The sequence below is a fragment of the Musca domestica genome, unplaced genomic scaffold, assembly GCF_030504385.1.
Source record: "Musca domestica strain aabys unplaced genomic scaffold, Musca_domestica.polishedcontigs.V.1.1 42, whole genome shotgun sequence".
Taxonomy (NCBI): Eukaryota; Metazoa; Arthropoda; class Insecta; order Diptera; family Muscidae; genus Musca; species Musca domestica.
The window spans coordinates 4,252,312-4,275,657 of NW_026712329.1; the positions used below are offsets into that span (position 1 = coordinate 4,252,312).

General features: G+C 33.1%; 1 protein-coding gene across 4 annotated transcripts in view; it reads right to left on the reverse strand.

The window, feature by feature from the left end:
* LOC101893612 (forkhead box protein O) overlaps positions 1 to 23,346 on the reverse strand; it is a 131,098-nt gene that overhangs the window by 12,076 nt on the left and 95,676 nt on the right. The gene's annotated exons all lie outside the window — the stretch shown is intronic.

Below are 23,346 nucleotides of genomic sequence, written 5' to 3' on the forward strand. Positions count from 1 at the left end.
AAATTCACTCCATTTGGAGTGACATTAATCATTATTTGCACAATGAACTTGAAATCTGATGAGAGCTATATCTAACCGATTTTCACCAAATTTAATGTACTTGCTACTAGACTGAATTCTGTCGGATGTACCAAAATCAAATCAGGACTTTTTGACAGATATTGGCCATTTGGTGCACAATTAACATGAAATCGGTTGGTTGAAATCGGGAGCTATATCCAAATCTGATCCAATCTTGAAAAAATATGAGACACTTATTTCAGAGCTGTATTTGAAATCTGGCATCAAAGATCATTGTTGTGGAATGCATATTACGCTTGTGAGGGACTTGAAACCTCAAATCGGATGAAACATATGTATGGGAGCTATAGCTATATCTGAATCGTTTTCTCCAGATTTGATTAACTTGCTACTAGACTGAATTCGGTGGGATGTACCGAAATACAGGTAATGTATTCCTATATTTGTGGACAATTAACCCGAAATTGGTTGAAGATATGTGGGATCTAAATCTGTTCCGATTATCAACTTTCCACTATGTGTTGTAGGGTATAAAAATGACATAAATTTTTTGGTGATAAAAACCTTGATTATTTCAGAACAATTTAGTATTTTTTCCAATTCGCTGCAAATTTTCCCCCTGAATAGCGCTTCGTATTTTCCCCACTTTGAAAAATATCACCTAAAACAAATATTGCTAATGAAGAAGAACAAGAAGAAATATGCACTCATATATCTTCTAAGTAATTCAAATGTCATTTCATTGTTTGAAGGCAATAATATTTTATGACATTTCCTTAGACTTTTTGTTTTTTTTTTTTTTGCTTTTTTTCATAACATAATTTGTTGAAGAAGATTCTGACTTCAAAACACAAAATGAAGATAGCTACGAAGAAAAAATAGCAAGGCATACTACTAATTGGATGTTCTTGGCTTGTGGCGTAAGACGCAAAATCAGCAGCCAAGGCAACGACATCATTATTATCATCATCATGAACAATTGTTGCCACCGGTAGGATTCTTTTTTTCCATCTTCTCTGAACCTTCTCAGACACAAACCATCATCACTTAAACTGTCAATTCATATTTTATAACACGCAGTCATAAATACGACAAATGTAGCAAAAATCTATACCAGGTCCAACAATTGAACAGCCAAACGAACGTTCGATTGTCATCAGGCGTAATGGTGTCTGTAAAAAATGCCAGTGTGATGACGACAGGAAAACTACGTGAACTTGTGTTGGATAGGGGTGGGGAAAGCCAAAAAGAAGTGTAACAGCCATAAAACTAAACGGGAATTTGTGTTGATAGCCTGAAAACCACCTTACATTAGCGTTTTTTCTCTTCTCCTACTTTGGCAGAGACAAAAAGAAGACATAACGACGTATTCCAGGCTGGCAGACATATAGACGCATTGCTATGTATGTGCGTGTGTGTGAAAAACCCGTTGAACAGTCAATTTTCCTCCTGTACCAGAAAAAAAACTTTTCTTCTTTTCTTTTTTTCCAAATGTCGCTTGAATAGGACGACGTTTTTTTGGTTGCTTCTTCCTTTACCACTACAACGCCTTATTGGCGCCATACATCAACGTGTGTTAGGCATCCCACTCCATCCACATGCAAGAACAGGATCACCCACAAAACTAAAGGATTCATGGTCGATGACGCGCACACACAACCGAAACTATATTGGTTGGAATGAGACTGAGAACAAATTTCCATTGAACTGAGAAGAAGGACCCACAGCCGCTGCAGCAAAAAAAATCATAACTTTACATTTCGTTACCCCGTTGAGGGGGTGTATGAATAAACGAACGAATGTCTGTCTGTCTGTCTCTAACAACAACTAAATACCCCGAACAAAACTTTTTCTTTTGGCGTCACTTTTGCGAGACATAGACATCACTTAGTACTTTTCGAACATTATCCTGAAAACCTTTACACATTACTTTTAAGGTTATTAAAGGATGTTAGCATAAGGATATTTATTTAAATCTTTGAGATTTTTTTGTTGGACTAAAATAATACGCAACGAAAGGGTTTTAATAGAAGGTAGGGAAGGGCAAAATATTGAAATATGCATGAGAAGTAGTTGGTAGTAATGTATATACGACACATATACATAGGTGTCTTACTTTGATATTCCGTTATGTATGGATTCGTTGAAAATCGAATTACTTATCTTAATTTTTGGAATATTTTCATACATATATTTAAAAGATATTAAGTTTAGCAATTAAATCTTTTTAATGCTTATTCGAAACGTAAAGATACGTGTATTAATAGCTGAAGAGCTTCTAGAGGCCCTCTACGGACAGAATCCCCTTTAAAGTTCTAATATTAATCAAAGATCTTCCAACGCGCTTCCAAGGATAAATGGCCCTTAAAGTATGTTTGTGAAGACATAACTCTTTTCCTTCCGCTAACCTGACCTTATTTCTATAGAAGTCATTCTATTAAATGTAGAGTTGAGGTATTCTATGGAGAAACCCCCATTTAAAATTCCCCACTGAAAAGAAAGCTCAAGGTTTTTTTATGATAAAGAGGCCTATTAAAGCCCTCCAATGAAGAAACAACCGTCTTAAGATTTTCTATAAAGATAATACTCTCCAACTTTCTTCTTCGAAGGTCTTTTAATTTTTTATGAGTACTCCTATTCAATGAAAAAAATGCCTTTCGAGCATCTTCTATGGGTCTACTCTGTCTAAAATAACTTTTGAAGTTACCCTATGATTAGAAGACTTTTTGTATTCACAAAAGGCTATTTTTAGGTCCTCCATAGATCAAAGATCTTTTGAAGGTCTTCTATGAATAGAAACAAGTCTGACAAGTGTTCTATGGCCAGAAGATTTGTTGAATTCTTCTATGAAGAGAAATAGATATCTTTTGTGATTAAATTCTTTAATGGGCAGAAGATCCTACACAGCAAAATACGACAGCCTCATTTCTTCTGTATTAATAGTAAGCTAAAAAAAATAAGAAAACATTTAATTCGGATGGGCCGAACTATTTGCTTAAAAATATTTTTTAATAAAAATGTTAAATTAGAAACAATTCCGATTTTTAACAAATCCGATAGAAAATTTTCTACATTTTCGTAAAAATGCCAAATATGTAGAGGTTCCGTTATATGGAAAACGTAAGTCTATATTTGCAATGTTCCGACACCGGATGTAGAATTAATTTAAAATACAACTTTTGAATAGTTCCGTAAAAAAATGTGGTTGAATTCATAAAAATACCGAATATTGGGAGATAACGTTGTATAGGGCTATAGGAAAATTTAGACCTATATGGAGGTTAGCCACAGGAGATCAAAATAAAATCCTAAAAAATGTGGCTAAAATTGTCAAAATACCGAATATCGGGAGGTACCGTTACATGGGTCCTATAGGAAAATGTAGACCTATAATTCAATGTTGTACCACCAGATGAAAAAGTCAATTCTTAAAAATACAGAATATTGGGATATACCGTTATATAGAGGGTATAGGATACCGTGAACCTATATGAATACTGTTTTGGCACCAGAGGTAGAACTCATTACAAATGTTTAATAATAAGTTGTGAAAAATTCGGTGACAAAATTTTACTAAAATCATTAAAATACTGAATATCGGGAGGTACCGTTATGTGGTACCTCAACGAAAACGTTGACCGATATGACTCATTTTCAACACCAAATACCAAAATGTATCGTGATTTCAACACGGACGAATATCGTTAAATCGACTTTGAATTGTATGCTGATTATGTATGTAAAAATACTTTATGGGGCCTACGACGAATAATTAGATGTGTTGCAAACAGAATGATAAATTTAATATACCTATGGAAGAGGGTAAAATATTGAAGTATTCCTATAAAACTTACAAGCGTTTAAGTGGACACGTCCGACTTCAAAGTCTAAAGTCGCTGATTCGAAAATTCTACTTTAGCGTTTTACCCTGAAAACTGTATAAGCGGAATAACCCCTTAATGAATGGCCGGTAGGTTGAAAATAACAGATCTTTCCTAATGAAGTTTTTTATCCTCATTACCCAGTAATGAGAAACGTCGTTGACAAATCAAAATCGCCTTGTAAAAATAATGAGTAAGTAGGTTGATATGTAAGTAGTTGCGATTGCCAAAAATTAATTACTATGCTTATTATTTGACAATGGAAGTTTTTGCTTGAACAACTACTATTTCGAACATATAATTTGCCTCTTTTGGTGGTTTGGTAAGTACTTATCTCCTACATCATCTCCATCTTAAAGTATGCTTTAAGTATGATGTTTTGTAAGTAGTTATTGTTGCCAAAGTGAAATCAATAAACAAAGTGTTCGTTACGCTACAGCCTGTACCCTGTCAGCAAAACTTAAAAGGCACTAATGGGAACAGAGCTACCGGTCATCCTAGTGTTTGGAAGTCTATTTGGGGTCTCTGAATAGGAGCAGTTGGGATTTTAGGGCTAGTCTTTTCTCTCAGAACATGCACAATCATTTCACTCATAGAAGTATTCCTTCCGCAAATAAAATTGGGAAAGAAAATCACAAATTAAGTCAAATGACAACTTTTAACTTTATATCAGCAACGGAGTGTGATGTCATAAAAAATCTAAAGAAAATACCGAAAAGAACTACAAATAAGACTTGAGATAAAAGAAAACAGTAGTAGTACAAAACGCAACTGAACACTCATTGCTGGAGTGATGCTGTTATCTGTTTGACAGTTGGCGTTGGCAACAGTGCGAGTTGGACATGTGGAACACATGTAATTATGTGATAAAACCGTGACCATTATGGTTCGACAATCTCAATTTTTTTCCGCTTCCAATACGTTCTGCGAACTCTTTATTACACATTATTCACTTATATATATATACTGTGTGATTCATTTGCTCGCAAAACCTCCACTGCCAATTGTCACCATGTCTTGTCATGCAATGTTCGAGTGTTGCATGTTCCCAGTGCGGATGAACGAATGAACACTTCCATTCATAAATGTTTAATATTTAGCGTATTTTATCACGCCTCGGCTTATAGTATTTTTTGCATTTCCAGCACGGCAATACAATTAAATTAAATTTTTATTATTAATTCATGAAGTTAACAACCACAAGACCCCCCTGAATTAGGTTTAAAGTCAATTTTAAAATGGAAAGAAAAATGATGTGGTTTCAGTGATATTAGAGTGGGTAAGAAAAATAGGGTACATTTGGTATTTAAAGTTTTTGGGAATATGATTTAAATATCTACTAGAAAAAAATTGTTGGTGTCTCTAGCTAAAATTGTAAAATTGTAATTTTTGTTAAGGGGTACGTAAAGTGCCGAAACATTCTGCCAATGGTATTGAAAAAATTACCAGAAACTTGGAAGCTGTATAAGCTGAATAATCTATTATTATCAAGAGGTTAAAATGAGTTATATCAAAGAAAAAAATAATAAAATACTTGGAGTAGATTTAAGACTTCAAACAACCCTTTAGTTTCGCAGGAGTGATACAGTGTAGTGTGTGATTTTTTTCGATTACCAAAACAGTTTCGAATCTGTTGCCTCATGTCTCTTATCTTAGTGTTCGTGTTATATAAAATTTGGAGGTGGTGCAGAATTGTTCACCCAAATTATTCAAAATGCAAATGATGTGTGTATAATGCCATGTTTACATTAGAACTTTTTGTAGGGTTAACCTTCTTTGAGAGGATTTATTTGAAGTAAAAGTAATGGATATGACAATTTAAATCCAAATCCAGTGGGTTAACCCTCATATATATAAACGTACTATAAATCTTTACCAAAATCAAAAATACTTATCTAAAATAAGAATAATTTTTTCAATCAGAAAATAAGATCAGACAAATGATAGAATATGGGTTCAATGTCATACGCATTATATTAACAATGGCATATGATGCACTTAAACACGACACTGTCGATATTTTTTTACAATAGTTTAAATTTATCTGTGAACAAAAACCACATATCGATGGTCTACCTATTTGATTATTTCGATAGTCGATTCAAAAAAATCTCTAACATTATGTAATTTATAAAATGTCCAAAAGTAACAGAAATTATTTTATTATTTTGAAGATTAAATATTGAGTAAAAATTATTTCACAAACGGACATTTTCTAGAGGCACTCCTTCAGAATATGGAAAAAAATTGCTAAAAAAAAAAGAAATAACAGCTGGTTTCGGAGTTACCCCTTAATTTATAAATTTAAAAAAATTGATTTTCCAGTAATGGGTGTCTTTAGCATAGTTTTGAGTATAAAATATTTCACAGGCCAACATTTCCCAGGGGGTACTCCTTCAGAATTTTTAAAAAATTGGCTAAAAAAGAATTAGCAGCTGGTTTCAGAGTTACTTCTTAATTTATAAATTTTGAAAAAAAAAAAAATATTTCGTAGAGGTATGGTGCCAAACAGTCACCAAGAGCCAATAAACAAGTTCAAAAACAGTCTCTTATTTTTAGACCGAAACATTTGTAACACCTCGAAATATACATTTTACACCCCACAAAGTTAATTTCTATGTCGATTTGGTATAGCTAACATATAACGGTACCTCCCGATATTCGGTACTTTTATTATTTTAGCGACATTATTAACCGGAATTGTTTCAAATTTGGTATTTGAAGTTCGTAATGCATACTACAGCCAATGAAAGAAAATTGCCTGAGCAGGTCCACGTCATCTTATGGCCCCCATATAACGGTACCTCCCGATATTTGGTATTTTGATGATTTTAGCGACATTATTCGTCGGAATTGCTTCAAATTTGGTATTTGAAATTCGCAAGGGATGGATAATGATAGCAACCATATAATAGTAACTCCTTATATTCGATATTTGGATGATTTTGATGATGCAAGTCCATGTCGTCGTATATAACGGCTACATTCGGTATTTTTCGGCCCGGCTGAACTTACAGCTTTTTACTTGCTTTAATTTTTTACCGCGGCTGCTTATTACTTGGTAATGTGAAAATAAGTTATTTCCCTTAAAAATTATATAGAAATTACTCATTATTTTTCATTATACTGATAATACATGGGGTATGTTGTTGTCATTATATTATATTATTCTACTGTTAAAGCAGTATGTTAAAAATAAAGGGTTATTTAGAACAATTAAAATAAACCCATTATTTGGTGATGCGAGTTTTTGCTGGAAAGTGACACAGGTAATTACCAAATTTTTCCGAATATAATTATAAAGAAAATCTCAATACTTTTTAAAGTAAAATTAGCCTTCTTCTCTACATTCGTATTACAAATAATGACAAGAGCACGCCTGATAAGTAAGTAATGGTCTAAACAAAAAATTACAAGAACATAGCTTTTACATTACCAGTAAGACATTACCATACAACTCAAATTAGATAGTAGTAGTCAAATTAGTATTTACTTTTTCTGGGTGAAAATATTTACTCAGACAAAAGAAGACTTCAAAATTTAACTGATTTGAGTTTTACCCACCCTATTATATTAACACTATAATACATATATAAATATAAATACTATAAATACTATATATACATATATAAATATACATATAATATACATATGTATTTATGAATTTCTGTGTCTTAAATGGAATATGAGAATTAATGAGTTAATATTAATATCAGGCGTTTATTTTGGGAGTTTTTTTTTTTTTTTTTTTGCTCTCAGTACTTTGTCATATAAAAGCATATGTATGTATGCACGTATATATTTTATCGATCTGATTGACAGGCCAGTGACTTGCCTTGACACATTGATTAAATGTCGGTGCGAAATTTTTGTATGTCAGAACAAAGGCACTAAGACAGTGTGTTTATTGATCACAACTTTGTTTTGGGAAATTTGCGTAGTTTCTTCATTCAAATGTATTTAAAAAAAAAATTGAGTCAACAAAATGGGGTTCACATATCATAGAATCGAAAAGGAAATCAGTCACACAAAGTTGTAATGGGTAAGGAAATTTAGTTGATATTTACATTTTGCATCAAAGACAAGCTTGTCTATGAGTAAGTGATGCAAGGTATAAAATAATAATTTTTTTCAACGTCACATCTACCTCTTTCTTTAAAAATCTTAATCTCATTAATGAACTGATTTCAAATAAAATGATATTAAAATGCGTGTTAGAAAAAATGGAAGACCGTCAGATTTTCGTAGCATAATTTTAGATTAAACTTCAACATTTCTATCTATATTTAAAAGAATATAATCTGAAGCACGTGCCCTGATAACGATTATCTTGCAGCAGGTTCATAAAAAATTGAATAATTCTAACGATTTATTTTTGGCAAACCCCATTTGCAAAAAGTATGAGAGTCTTCGGAACCAATTTAGATTACAAATTTGGTGGAAATATATTTAGCAATTAGAGGAAAGGTAGCTGACCATTTTATGACTTTCCAATGTTATTTATTTATACCCAGTTAGAAAAAACATATACAAACAATGGCCTTCTATTTATATAAATGTACTTATTTTGTCATCAGTTACTACTTATAAAACAGCATATTAACCTATCATTTAAACAAACAGATGTCATAGCAAGTAAATACTAATCCAACTACCACAAAGACCTATAGAAGAATTAAATGACAAATCATTTTGTAGAATATTTTTCGAATAGTTTTTAAAAAAAATATCAAGAAGGTCCTTTTTTACTCATGCAAGGATTAAAATTGTCAACTAAAATAATCGTCGTAAATTTAAAAAAAATGTAATTATATATATGTTCCAAGTTATTTATTGACAAACTTTCTCCAAAGCGACATTTCCAATAACGCTGTTCTCAAGCAAAATATTTGAAAATCACACACGTTTTTTACGTTTTTTTTTTTTTTTTTGTTAAATAACCATCATCAAAGAAGAAAAACACAAAAAAAAAAAACATATGCATAATTATCAAAATTTTTGTCTGATGATAAAGTATAACAACACTAACAGCAATAATATACCAACACATATTGTCAATTATGTACATACATACTCTAACGTTGGTATATTTGTGTGAAGATTCTCCTATGACAATATTAAAAGAGTATGTCGCCCATTTATCAGAGACATGCAAACAGATTGGCAGACGAACAATAGGTAAAAATTACCAAAAAAAAAATAATATGAGAAATAGAAATGTGATATTTTGTGTTATGTTTTATACAGTGAAACCTTGCATTGCGAACCTGCAAGAGGAAAACAACAAGGAAATGTTTTTTTTTTTATTCTAAGTGATGAAAAAATATTCTGTTGTATATTAAGATCTAAGATTTTCTACTGTGATTTTAGCAGAACTGTAGACCTATTCTGTAACTTTTAACTACACTTGTTCCTTTTGTTATTAAATAAATTAAAACAAAACTAACAAATAATAAAAGTAAACAATTAGTAAGGTTGTTAAGAAGAGTTTTGTTGTAGAAATTACCTGAGTCAAAATCTCCCATAATATTTAATTTTTGAAGGAAGAAGGCAAAGAAAGAAATATTCTAGCTCAAATTTCATTATGATTTATAAAATTGCCTGTGAAATCTGGGTGAGGAAAATTCCAAGCGGATTTAATAGTTCTTGATTTGTAGATCAAAACCCTGAAAGAGTCTTGGGTTTTCTGGCAAAACTTATTTAAAGGCTTTCATTTATCCCATACCATACGCAAAGGTATAGAAATCTTTGTATAAAGTCTTGAATCATTGGTACAAAGTATGAATTCTATCGGTGCACTATTTGGTATGACACATATCCAGATTTCAGATATTTTTTATTACCTCTTAGCCTCCTCCATCATACTATGGAAGATATATTAACTATCGTCAGACCCAACAAAGAATATTTTTTCTTGATCAGAGTAAAGCTCTGTCTGTATGTCTGGCTGTCCGTCTGTCTGTTGAATTCGCGCTATCTTTTAAACGAATTCAGATAGAAGGCTAAAATTTTGCACACAAGTGTATTTTGTCAGTAGGCAGGTTAAGTTTCTCTCAATATTTGGTATTTTCATGATACAAGCGACATTATAGACCGAAATCGATTAAAATTTCGTATTTGAAGATCTTAATGGAAACTACAAAACTATGATAAACAAGTAAAAAAGCCTATGATAGACAAAGAGTAAAGCTGTGAATACTCTCTTTTGAAAAAATACAATGCGTTAAATTTTTTTTTTTTAAATCTTAAATACGTCTGCAGGTCCTCGTCTTCGTATAGTCCCATATAACGATTTTCATCTAAACGGTATTTTTCGACGAAATTTTCTCAACATTTTGCAAGTTTATACCAAACGATGGCATTAGCTGCTTTTTTACTTGTTCCAACTAATTTGGTTAAATGTTCATATTTTGTAGACCAACGATTTGGTACAGGTCGTATATCAAGATATTCTCGATTTTAGGTTTTTAGGGCGTCATGGCAAAATTTTCCAATTTAACATGACTCTCAGTAAATGTCAATGAAGGTCCATCTTTCGGAGTAACGTCCATATATATATATATATATATATAGAAAATGTTCCGACAACTGATATTTAACATAAGTATACCCTCATACAACGGTACATTCCTCATGTTCTGTGTGTTGCAGTATGGTCTAATAGAAGTTGTTGGTATTAGGTCGGAAGAGCGAATTTTAAACGAGTTTTTAATCTCCCGACCAATAATTTCATTTTAGGGCTTTATATATTAAGTATCGTGTTATTCAAAGTTTTCTAATCCCAATAAAATACAAATTTGGTAATGTTGACAGAGTTTTGTGCTTCAAGCCGAGAAATTTGTATTTTCGATGGAAACTATTTGGCTCAAAAAGGAAAAGAAGATAGTACAAATATGAATTCTGTATTATGTAGAATTTATAAATATTCAAAAACTAACCTTTTAATGGAGTGGGTCGGAATATTTGTCAGAAATATATCAATTGCCTTCGCCCCTCATATGTCAGAGGTGTTCGAGGCGTTTATCAAACAACAGAGACTCTTGATTTTTTTTATTTTTGCGCCACATTGAAAAACGTGAAAAGTGAGTTTTATGTGAAAAAGGTGAGGTAGATGAAGGGAGATAAATGAGGTGAAAGCCAATTTTTGTTCGACCCTTTCTTCTAAAAATGTATTTTTCATTCCGACAAACTTCATCCGTCTATTTTCAGACTATGCAGATAAGCTATAAGAAATTCTGTATAAACTATGTCAGTAGCCTTGGAAATGTATTCTATTCCCAATTCTCCGATAAGATAATGAAGCACTTTGGTAAAACAACATTCTCTGAATGCTGCAATTGACATTTCCAAAAAATAGCATAAAACCGGTTGCATTTCAAGACTAAATATAACTCTGGAATCCAATTTTAGTTCTATCCCAAAACGAAGTAACTTTGCATTTTAATTTTTTTTGCTATAGATTACGCTAAAGGCGTTAAAACAATTAAGATTATATATTCAAATACGTGTGTATGTGTATATGTAGATGATGGATAACCTAATTGGTGTTGCAATAATTTATAATTTAAGCAAATGACTTAATGTTTGTTTGCTGTGTGTGTGTTGGTATGTTTTTTCTAATATTTTATATAAAATGGAAAAAAACTACTTTCATTTGTTGATAAATATATTTGTATAGCTGCAAATATATATTTTTTTTTTTTTTTTGTATCTGCAATGGTTTGCTTTGGGAACAGCAGCACCAAATTTTTACCCACCCCCGCGCATGTATCCACCGTGTGACAGTTCATTCAACAAATTACGGTTTGGTTGTCAACTCAACAACAATTTATAATCTCTTAAAAGATAAAATATATCATTCAAAAGCAACCTGGGCAAAACAAAAAAAAAAGAAAGAAAATATGTGGCAAAAAAATATAAACGTTCTCCGCCAACCTGTCATAGTACACAAAAGTCAGCTGTGAATATTCTCAACACAGTTTTGCTTTGCAAAGGTCTGGTGGATAGACAAATACACGGCCATTATTTAGCAATGCCAATGGCAGCAACAACGAAAAAAAGCCCGCCAACATTTAGTAAAACTCTATGTAATTTAGGGCTGCCCTAGCTTCTGCTGCTGCTGATCAAATGCACGGTGTAGTACAACGACCGAATCACATTTAGATGGAAACGTTTGATAAAAATTCGCGCTCTTAAACCAAAAGGGGTCATACAAAATGATAATAAAATAAGAAATTAAACATGAAATCTGACCATATGTTTGTTGGAGGTTGAAATATCAAAGAATAACCTTTTCAAAGAAGGAAAGGATATGAAACAATTGCGTCTGTCCCATCACGTTTTCAACATTTTTAAGATTTTTTTGTATTTTCTTAACGGTATTTTTATTTCTGTTGCTATCGGGATCTACACTCAGAAAACTACCTCAACAGAAAAAAAAAAAACGCTGGAGATAGTGAGGCGTCCATTTTTTGTTCAGAATAAATGGACCCAATTTTTTTATCCTCCACATTGGAAAACCCCAAAGTGAGTTTAAAACATGTGACCAATATTATTCCCTTCGCATTAGACCTAACTCTGACATAAATATTTTGACGTAGCAGCTTTGAGCTATATCGACTACATCCTCCAGACTTATAATTATTTGAAATGTTGACCCTTTATGGAGGAGGTACCAAAAGAGTGAGCGATGAGTATTCAAAATTGTAACCCTTGTGGAGTAAGTACCAGAAGGAGTGGTCTGATCTGTTTGATTTTTATACAAGATCTACAATTTGAAAATTTGAAGACAATGGGATTCTTCTATCACAACATGGTGATTATTCAAAATGTTGACCCTTTATGAGGGAGGTACTAGAAGGAGTAGTCCGATGTATCCTATATTCATGTTAGTCCTAGAGAGTAAACGAGTAAAAAAAGTAGCTAAGTTCGGTCGGGCTGAACTTTTTATGGCCCGTACCATTCGTAAAGAACATGAATAATTAACAAAAAAAAAATCCGTCGAAAAATACCACTCAAATAAAAACCATTATATGGGAGCTATACGAAGACGTGGTGCAGGTTAAGTTAGTTTTTTTATAGGCTGTAGACGTGGTGCAGGTTAAGTTAGTTTTTTTATAGGCTGTAGTAACGATTCCGAACTTCAAATACGAAATTCGAAAAAATTCCGGTGAATAATGTCGATAATATCATCAAGCTACCGAATATCTGGAGGTACCGTTGTATGGGGGTTATACTAAGACTTGGACCTGCATGGAGAGTAGGTTTCAGCACCCATTGCGAACCTCAAATATGAAATTTGACACAATTCTGGTGAGTAATGTCGCAAAACTCCTGGAAATACCGAATATCTTGGGGTAGCGTTATATGGGTACTACACTAAAACGTAGACCTATATAGATAATTCTTTTTCAGGGGGTAAAGTACTCAGAAGGGACACCTTATGTGGATTTTAAGCCAATTCCATTGAAAAATGTGACTTAAATCATCAAAATACCGAATATTGGGAGGTATAGATATATGGGGGATATACGATACGACCTACTTGTGGGGTAGAGTAGTCACGGAGAACTCCTTCTGTAGAGTTTCAAACAATTCCATTTTGGTTAAAATCATCAAAATACTGAATAACGGTACCCCCTTATATGGGGGCTTGACCTACCTGCAGACAAAATAAAGTTCGGTGCAAAATTTTAGCTTCCTATCTCTATTCGTTTTGACTCTAGCGTGATTACAACAGGTGGACGGACAAAAGGGCTAAATCGGCTTAGAATTTTACGCTGATCAAGAATATTTATACTTTGTTGGGTCTGAAATTATTATTTCGATGAGTTACAAATGGAATGACGAACTTAGTATCTCCATACTATATGTAGTGGAGGGTATAAAAATATTGGGATATGCGAAATTTGAAGACAATCAGACTCTTCTTTCACATTTTATAACCGTAGCGATTATTCAAGATTTTGACCCTTGCGTGGTAGGTACCAGAAAGAGTCGTCTCATAAATTCTATTTTCATACAAGATCTAGAATTGTTAGACCAATTTGGATATGTTAAATTTGAAGATAATCGGTCTCTTCATTCACATTTTGTAAGCGTTGCGATTATTCAAAATATTGACCCTTTGTGAGGGAGGTACTAGAAGAATTGGACCGATATTGTCCATTTACAAATCTTATTTAAAATTGGATGATCCTTTCTTGTTCTAAACGAAAACTTATTTTCTGTTAACACTTTTGCCTTTTGTGGGGGTGGAGCCGGATTGACGAACTTAACCATCTCCGAACTCGATTTAAGTTTATAATAATAATACGATGTACAAGTCTGAACCAAATCAGAAACATCCTTCGAGAGTTATCGTTCGCACCAGCCAACCAGTTAGACAGACGAACGGACGGACACCCTTAGATCGACTCAAATTTCCTAAAATGGTTTCGTCCAAAGAGACCTAGAATCGTAAATCGTTATTGCGATGAGGGGCATTTTGGTGTTATCAAATAATACCATCATCAGTTAAAATCTTAAAAGCCTTAAAAATTGTTCCAAACTGATTACTGGGACATGATAGGATATCGGCAATTGGGATAATTCATAGGGAGATTTCCCATCCAAAGATTATTCATTCCACAACTTTGCTTGTTTAAAACTTGAGTGTTTTTCCGTTCTGTAAAAATTATTCCAAACTGATTACTGGGACATGATAGGATATCGGCAATTGGGATAATTCATAGGGAGATTTCCCATCCAAAGATTATTCATTCCACAACTTTGCTTGTTTAAAACTTGAGTGTTTTTCCGTTCTGTACACATCACAATGGCAAGCACAACGCTTTTGCAAATAATCCAATAATTATAAAGAAATCATTGCCAATCGGTGTTTATAATTATGAAAAAACCAAAACTTCATTGATATTTTTTGTCATCTCTCCCTCAGAAAACAAAAACAAATCTCTTAGTATAAACATATACCAATACAAAAAAAAAAAAACAATACACAAAGTTAGGTCGCCATGGAATATTGAATGAAATTGTATTTCTTTAAAAAACTGATTTTAAGCGTGAGATTTTTCCATTCCCCCGATTTTTTTTACTTTAGAAATAACTCTAAATCATATCAGAAATGGTCACACTTACACACACTCAGACACCAACGAATTATTTATAACCCATTAAAGGCTGCTCAAATTTTGTGAGAACCACCACAACAAGCCGAGGTAAACAATTGAATTATTTATTTCATTCATTTTGTGATGATTGGTCGTCTCCAAGCAATCATACGTTCCAGGCGTCCATTAAATAAAACAAAAAAAAATAACAATAATATACATATATTGATTTTTAATTGTTTCATTGAACTCGAATGTCACACGTTATAAATAAACAAGTTGAATGATGATGAAAAAATGCAATTGTGAAGTTGGCGCAAATTGCGAATGTTACACATTCCGGTCATTAAATGGAAATTAGAATAACTCAGAATGAGGAATTAAAATGAACTATTATTTGGATGTCAATCTAAAATAGAGCTTATTATGACACAATCACTCCCTCACAGTAATGAATCAAACCCAAATATTGATACACATAACCCCCCAAGAGAGTCATCGTAATCATTATCATCCGAATTGATGAGCCAATAATTTGATATTGAAAAAGTTCCACAACGATTATTACTTTTTGTTCCCAACCAAAAAAAAAACTTTCTTTCAAATCATATGGTGTATATCGAAAATATCAAAAAAAAAAAAAACCCTGAAAAAGTAATAACAATTCAGAAAAATCCATCATTTGAAAAAGGAAACTTTTTGGCCGAACTTTGAATTTTCATAAAGAACTTGTCGCAGCAATTGCTTGAAATTCACACTCAAAGATAGGTGGGGGAGTTACAGAGACAACTGGAACTTCTCATGCAAAATCACTGTGCTACAGTATAGAAATTGATCAAATTGTCTTTAAGAAAATCGCTATTTATTATAACGAAAATAAACAGAAAAATACACTGAACAAACAATTGAAATGAATGATGCATACTTTTAGGTGTTTCTTTGTCGCGAAAAATAAAGTAATCAATCCATGAGAGCAATTAATTTATCTAGAGTAGAATACATTGTAATAGACACTAGATTTATAAAATGTGTTCTATAAATCGAGACTCATTTAAGATCTTCTAAATATGCTATAATTTATGGTATTATTGTAAAAAAGAGGATGCACCATTCCTGCGCTATATGATAGAAATTGAGAAAGTAACAGAGATAAGCTACATATACACTTATCAAATTAATACAATATATATTTTATAAATGATGCGTACTTTTTCGCGTTTGATTTTTCACAATAATACAATAATCATGTCATGAGAAACTCTAGTTTTTCAATGGATAGTAGGCTTTTTAAAGGGTTTTGTATAGATAGAAGATAACCTTTTTTCTATAGAACCTTTTTTCTAAAAGCACATATTTCCATTGTATGAATCATAGTAGAAGAATTCAGGTAGATACAACAACGCTTGAGAACATTGATGTCAAAATTTTAAAATTTTTTTTTTTCTCTCAAATATAAATATATATAATCGGAGTTTATAATAATATGCGTTTTCACAAAATTTGAATATTATTCATTCAAAAATTGGAATTCCAAAATTGGTTTGACAGTTCATAATCCCAGCAGCGGTGTCTACCTGTATTTATCTTCTACCTTGGTATTAATCATGGCAGAAGAATACAGGAAGATGCACCAACGCTTGGGAGCATTGATATGTCAAAAAAATTTAAATGTTTTTTTTTTTAAATATAAGTAGATTTTTATATGTTTTCTTATACTACGTCATTCGGAGGCTATTATAATTCGCGTTTTTTTTTTTAACAATTTTTACAAATTTAAATAATTTTTCTTCAACATTTTCAATTCCAAAATTGGTTTGACAGTTCATTGTCCCAGCAGCTATGTTGACGCGTCTACCTATACTCTTCTACCATGGTATTAATATTGAATTATTGTGAAAACTCAAACGCCTAAAAGTATGTACCATTCATGGAAAGAAATTCTTCTACAGACACAATACTCTTAAACGGTCTTCCACGACCAGTAGAACATAACACCTCATCTTTGGACAAGTATCTTTTGGAAAATAAGCAGGAGACCTTTAGAGAATCTAACCTTTAACATTGTTCCATGACCATAGAGACTTAAGTCTCTTTTATGGACATAAGTCCTCAAAAAAGTTTTTCAGAGGAAAAAGGACCTTTAGAAAGAGAGAAGAATCTTAAAAGCTCTTCTATGAACAGAAGATACTATTCTATTTATGGAAGACTTCTAAGAGCTCTTTGAGCAAACGACCTATGAACAGAAGATACTATTTTATTTATGGAAGACTTCTAAGAGCTCTTTAGAGCAAACGACCTTTCATTGTTTTTTTTTTATGTAGAAAAGACCTTCAAATGATCTTTTATGGAAAAATCAGGTTAAAAGCGGCTTTTTAAAGGAAGATTTTTAAAAGTTCCCAATGAACTGAAGTCCTTTTCAACCTCCTCTGTAAACAGAAGACCTTTTAAAACTCTTCTATGAACTGGAGAATTTAAGGACAAGACAAAAAAAGCTTCACTAAAAGCTCTTCTTAGGACAGACGACCTTAAAAGAGAATACCTTCAAATAATGATCTTCTATAGACAAATGAACTTTAAAAACATCTTTTATATATGGAATATCTTTAAAAGCTCTCCAATGAACTGAAGATCTTTGAAAACACTTCTATGGACAAGACTATGTCTTGTTTGTATGTTTCACTAAAAGCTCTTATTAGGGCAGACTAGCTTAAGAGGTCTTATAGGGAGAGAAGACCTTTAAAAGATCTTCTATGGACAAAAGACTTTTAATAGCTCTCTATGTACATAAAATCTTCAAAAGTCCTTTTTGATTAGAAGTCGTAAAACGCTCTTCCACGAAAAATAGATATTTTATGAACAGAAGAACTGTAAAAACTCTATGAGAGGGCTTTTAAAATTACTTCTATGGGCAGAATATATTTAAAAGGCCCTCTCAAAAGACAGAATATAATTAAAGGCTCTCCTATGAACCGGGTATATCTTCAAGTGTTTTATATGTCCAGATGATCTCTTAAGGGACTAAAAGCTTCGTATATGTTAACTCTGAATAAGGGAATTTTACATAAATACAATTAATAATGTATTATTGAAATTATTGTATTTTATAAAAAAAACATTTAAAGCTCTTTAAAAAGCTCTTCTCTGAAGTTTTGTTAAACAACATTTATGGACAGAAAACATGTAAAAGCTATTCTGTAAACAAAAGACCTCTAAAGCTGATCTAGGGACCGAAAAGTTCTTCAAATTCTTCTGTAGAAACCCCTCTTATGGGCAGGAGGTCTATATAACGTCTCTATGGACAATATAATTTAATAATAATGGCATCACAATGTGCATTGTCAAAATAACGGCTTTTGAGCCCCGTTCAAGTCGAACGAAATCCTTTTTAGGACACATCTGCTACCAGTAAAAATGTGAGGGAACAAACAATCTTATCAACAAGGAAATGAACTTGCATTCCTCATTACCAAGTAATGGGTATCTTCGATACAGAGTGCGCGTACCCTTCTACAAAACCGAAGATTGTGGGTTCGGGACTCGACGTCAGCAAGCGACATAAGCAGTTCTAAAATAAAACGGGATTATTATACTTATTTGTCGACTTTTGGTGGTCAAACAAAAACTATTTATTCTGTACGACGTCACCTTGTAAAAATAATGGTTAAGTAGGTTGATTTGTAAATAGTTACAACAATCACTAATTGATTGGAAATGCCAATAATAACGAAAAATTTCCTTAGCTTGATCGTAATCCATCCGTTTTATGCCAATTGTACTCACCCTAACTCTCAGAGGGAGATCTCAATTTGGAACAGTATTTATGCAATATATCTGTGAAACCACTTCTCCATAAAAATCCTTTTGAAGGTTCAATGTTTTTCCGTTTTTATCATAAAAATTTGTAGTTTATCGATCTGTGTGATACACAGTAACCCTCTAACCCCTTAATTTGTTCAGTGTAATCGATTATTTAAAATAGCTCTCCACTCTGCAACAAATACAAAGTAGTGACGTTATCACATTGTTATAAACCAAATGGAGGGAGAAAGAGAAAGACTAAAGTACGAAACTAACTCGTGCGAAATATTCTTATCACAGGATAAAAACCTATGAAAATGGGGCAAAAAGTTTTTGCCATTTGTTTGGTACTTTAACTGTTTTTGTCTGGCTTTTTGAGAATATTATTTTGAGAACTGTTGCTACTTGCAAAAGTAACCGTTGGAATAATTTCGTAAGCGATTAATCCCGCTAAATAGTTCAAAGACTAGTTGGCGCCAAATAATTGCCTTCATCCACATTCTTCCATGCCATTGATATCCTTGGCTGTCAACGGCGAAACTAATGATTTAAGTTTGTGACTGTTGGGTTAGGATACATATACTTTTTCTCGACAAGAAAAAATAAACCGGAAACGGATGTTAAGTAATATCTTGTAAGTTAGAAATAAAAGAAAGAACTCAAAGCCAGCGAATTAAAGACATTGACAACACAGCAAATGGGGCGTAGATACACACACACAAATTTTGCTCATTTCTTGCTTTAATATTTCTTAAAGTTTTCTACTAATTTTTTTGGAAAAGAAAAATTGAAAATATCTTGTAAGGCCACTAAATTTGTCCTAATATAAGAATTTCAATCGAACTTCCCTCTGGTGCATCTTTCCGCATCTCATTTATAGTTTGGTGTATAAAATTATCCTTTATTCTTTGCAACTAGGGCAATGTCCCCATTGTTGGCTGGCAACTGCCATACTTCTGCTGTCATAATTTTCTGATTGGAAACATTTATCGGCAATTGCTTTATAAATATATGAGACGAGATGGTGGCAGTGGCGGTGGTTGGTTGTCGGTTGTCATATTCTTATGGTCGCTTCAATCTTGATATGGACCGGTTCTTTTTTTTTTTTTTTTTTTTCTTGTTCAACTCTACCGTGTCAACAGATACACAGACAGTCTGCAGACAAAATATGACAGTTATTAGACAACATAAAATTTTTTGATTTGGATTAGTGCCTTAGGACACTGTTGTTGCAAAGAAAATTACACAAAATGCTTTAAGAATTTGCGCTTCCACAATGGGAAAACACATTAATACAAAAAAGAATTAATTGAGAACATTTACAAATCAAATTTGCTGTATATTTACAAATAAAGTAAAATATTTACATTATTGATTCCTATTTTTAGGCGACTGTAGGAAAATTTACAAAAATCATACACCCTCCAGAATATTTTCGCGATAATATTCGGCATTTATTCTGATTCCACGGTCGATTAATATGAGCGAAGAGCGACCATCGGCTGTTATGGCGGACCACACCATCACCATGGCCTGCGCTTGAGTTCTGGTGGCCAACCGATGGTACATATTTTCAGCTGACCTCTTTGGCAAGTAAACACAATCATTTTGTTTACAAACTGCTGGACAACGAATGTTTTCTCACCGGAGAAAACCAAATTCGGCAGTTCACACTTTCAGCCAAGCGAAGCAACTCTTTAGCTCTTTTGAGTCTATTTCTTGCATTTTTGGAATTTCAATGGCTTTGTCGAATGGATTATTACGATATATTCAGCTCACGAGCAATTTTTCGGTTACTGCAACGCGGGTTTCAATCAAGTCGCTTCTTCACCTTTCGAACCATTTCTGCTGATGTTTCTGTTTTCGTCCGTCCACGTCCTTAACGTCGGACTTCGCTACAGGTATCACGGTAACGAGCGGTGGTATGAGACACAAGAGATTTATTCACATTTGAATGCTGGAGTGAGCTAACGATTGCCACTTGTAGTTTTCCAGCCAAATATAAAGAAATCAAACTATCACGAATATCTTTTTTTTCTGGAAAATTCTCACCAAAATGCTTGTAAACAATATAATGAGCTGTCACTGGAATAATTTTAACAACTGTCGGATGCGTGACTTAGAAATGACAGCAGTCTGAAGTTGGTGTCAGTTTTTTCATATCACCCTTTATATGAAGTTTACGTCATTGCGAGCTTTTATAGAAACAAAAGCCTCTGCAGATTTGGAATTTGTAAACCTTATAAATTTAAAAAAAAAATAATAATTTGATTCTCAATACATTCCACTGCACCCCACATATGTGTATTTGAGAAAAAAATGTAGTTATTTCAAAATTTCCATTTCAAATGCATAGCACAGAATTATTCAATATCGCAAAACTCAATATAGGTCTTTGCATGTGTGCAATGTTCACATACATATGTCAGTATGCAATTTCTCTCAACACAAACATTTCCTATTTCAGAAAATTAGCTTGGATATTTTATTCCGATACTACGGCATTCCATAACTTATGAGAAACATGGACGATTATTTAATGAATTCACAACAGTATGGGAGGCAACTAGATTTCTTGGCAGAAGTTCAATGCCCAATCAAATGTTTGTCATTGGTGGAACGTACGAGCGAACGGTGATGACGATGATACGTAACCACCACCAAAACGAAATGCTATGACAAAAACTGAAATAAATTGAATAAAAAAAACGATACGGGAAGAAGAAGCAGAGCGGGCGAGAAGTGAACGTAGCAAATTAAATTTAGAAATTCTTGGTTTCCTTTTCGAAAAAATACGATACCAACAACCACAACAAATCATACTACGACAATATACGAGAAATGGTTACGAATCGTAAATGCAGGCGTACAACAAGAATTGAATTGCATAACTTGAGGTTTTTTGTTATTGTTGTGGTTTTGTATTTTTATTATTATAAAAATTCATTCATTGAAAGAGTAAAGCTATTGAGTAGAGAAAATACTCATTTCCCCCTGTCTCACCTCTTCACACATGAGTTGGCCAACATTCCTGTGTCCCAGACATGTTTAGAATTCATGAATTATGCATAATTAGGAATCCAAGTTATAAACATGGAAACGAACGAAGTCATTATGGAGAAATCGGAATCCAGTTGATTTTCATGCCTCCTCTTGTGTATTTCCTGTCGAACACATGGATACCATCACTGATTACCAAGACACCAGGATATTTAGCCATTAGGCGGCCACTTGTTAGCTGTTGCTAATTCTCGAAATGTCCAGTCAGTCAGCCATCCAGCCATTCCGGCATATAACTATTCGTCTGTCTCTCCCACTCTCTCTCTCCCGGTATCCAACAGCGTTTGATGGTTTGTCATATATGTTAGCTGTGAAATCATGCGTTCATATCTGCCCCATCATCAAACACAAATCGCATATCCCTCAAATGCTTGCCGTGCGACACGTGCAGTAAGACAGAAAGAAAAAGAAATGACGGAAGGGAGGAGACGTGTGGGATTTTCTGCCAGTTTTAGTTATCAAATTAAATGAAGAAAAAAATGATTTGGCATGTTTTTTTTTTTTTTGCTTTTGGATTTTTATTAAATAATTGGCAATATTTCAATAAAAATTCTATTCATTGGAGTGTATATATATTTGGATATGTTCATTTGTATGTTCGCAATGAAATAAAATACAATATTTATTTATGTATATTTTTGTCATAAAAGTAGAGTAGTGTGAAGACGAGCGTTTTGTTTTTCAAAATCTTGAACCCTATGTGGCGCAGGTAGCAAAAGAAATGTTCCGATATCTACCATCTTTATAACAGATCTTGTGTTGATGGAAATATTGAGATGTACCAAGTCAGGAATGGGGAGGTACCGGAAGGAGTGGACAGATATACCCCTTCTTCACAACAGATCTTGTGTTAGCAGAAATAATGGAATGTGTGAAATATAAGGAGAACCTGATGCTTATTTCGCGTTTTATGAGCTTCATGGATATACAAAATTTTTACCCTTTATAGGGGAGGTACAGATGGAATGGCCAGATCTTCACCCTTTTTATACCCTACACCACAAGGTGGTCAGGGTATTATGTCTTTGTGCATTTGTTTGTAACAGGCAAAAGGAAACGAGATAGATCCATAGTTCCTTTTGATGATCTGCATAGAATCACTTTCTGAGTTGATTTATGCATGTCAGTCCGTCCGTCCGTCTGTCCATGTATTCTTGTGAACAAAATGCAAGTCGCATTTATTATCCGATTGTGATGAAATTTTGCAAACAACATTTGTTTGGCCCAAGGACGAACCTTATTGAAATTGGAGATAATCGGTAAAAATTTAGATATAGCTCCCATATATATCTTCGTCCGATTTGCCTTTTATTGTGCACCAAATGTGTAATATCAGCCCGAATAGTATGGAATTTTGCACATACAGCCAAATTAGGCCGGAAAATAAGTGTGCCAAATTTTCAGATATGAACCGAAATCGGTTCAGATATAGCTATAGCTCCCATATATATTGTTCATTCGATTTGTTATTTTTGTCC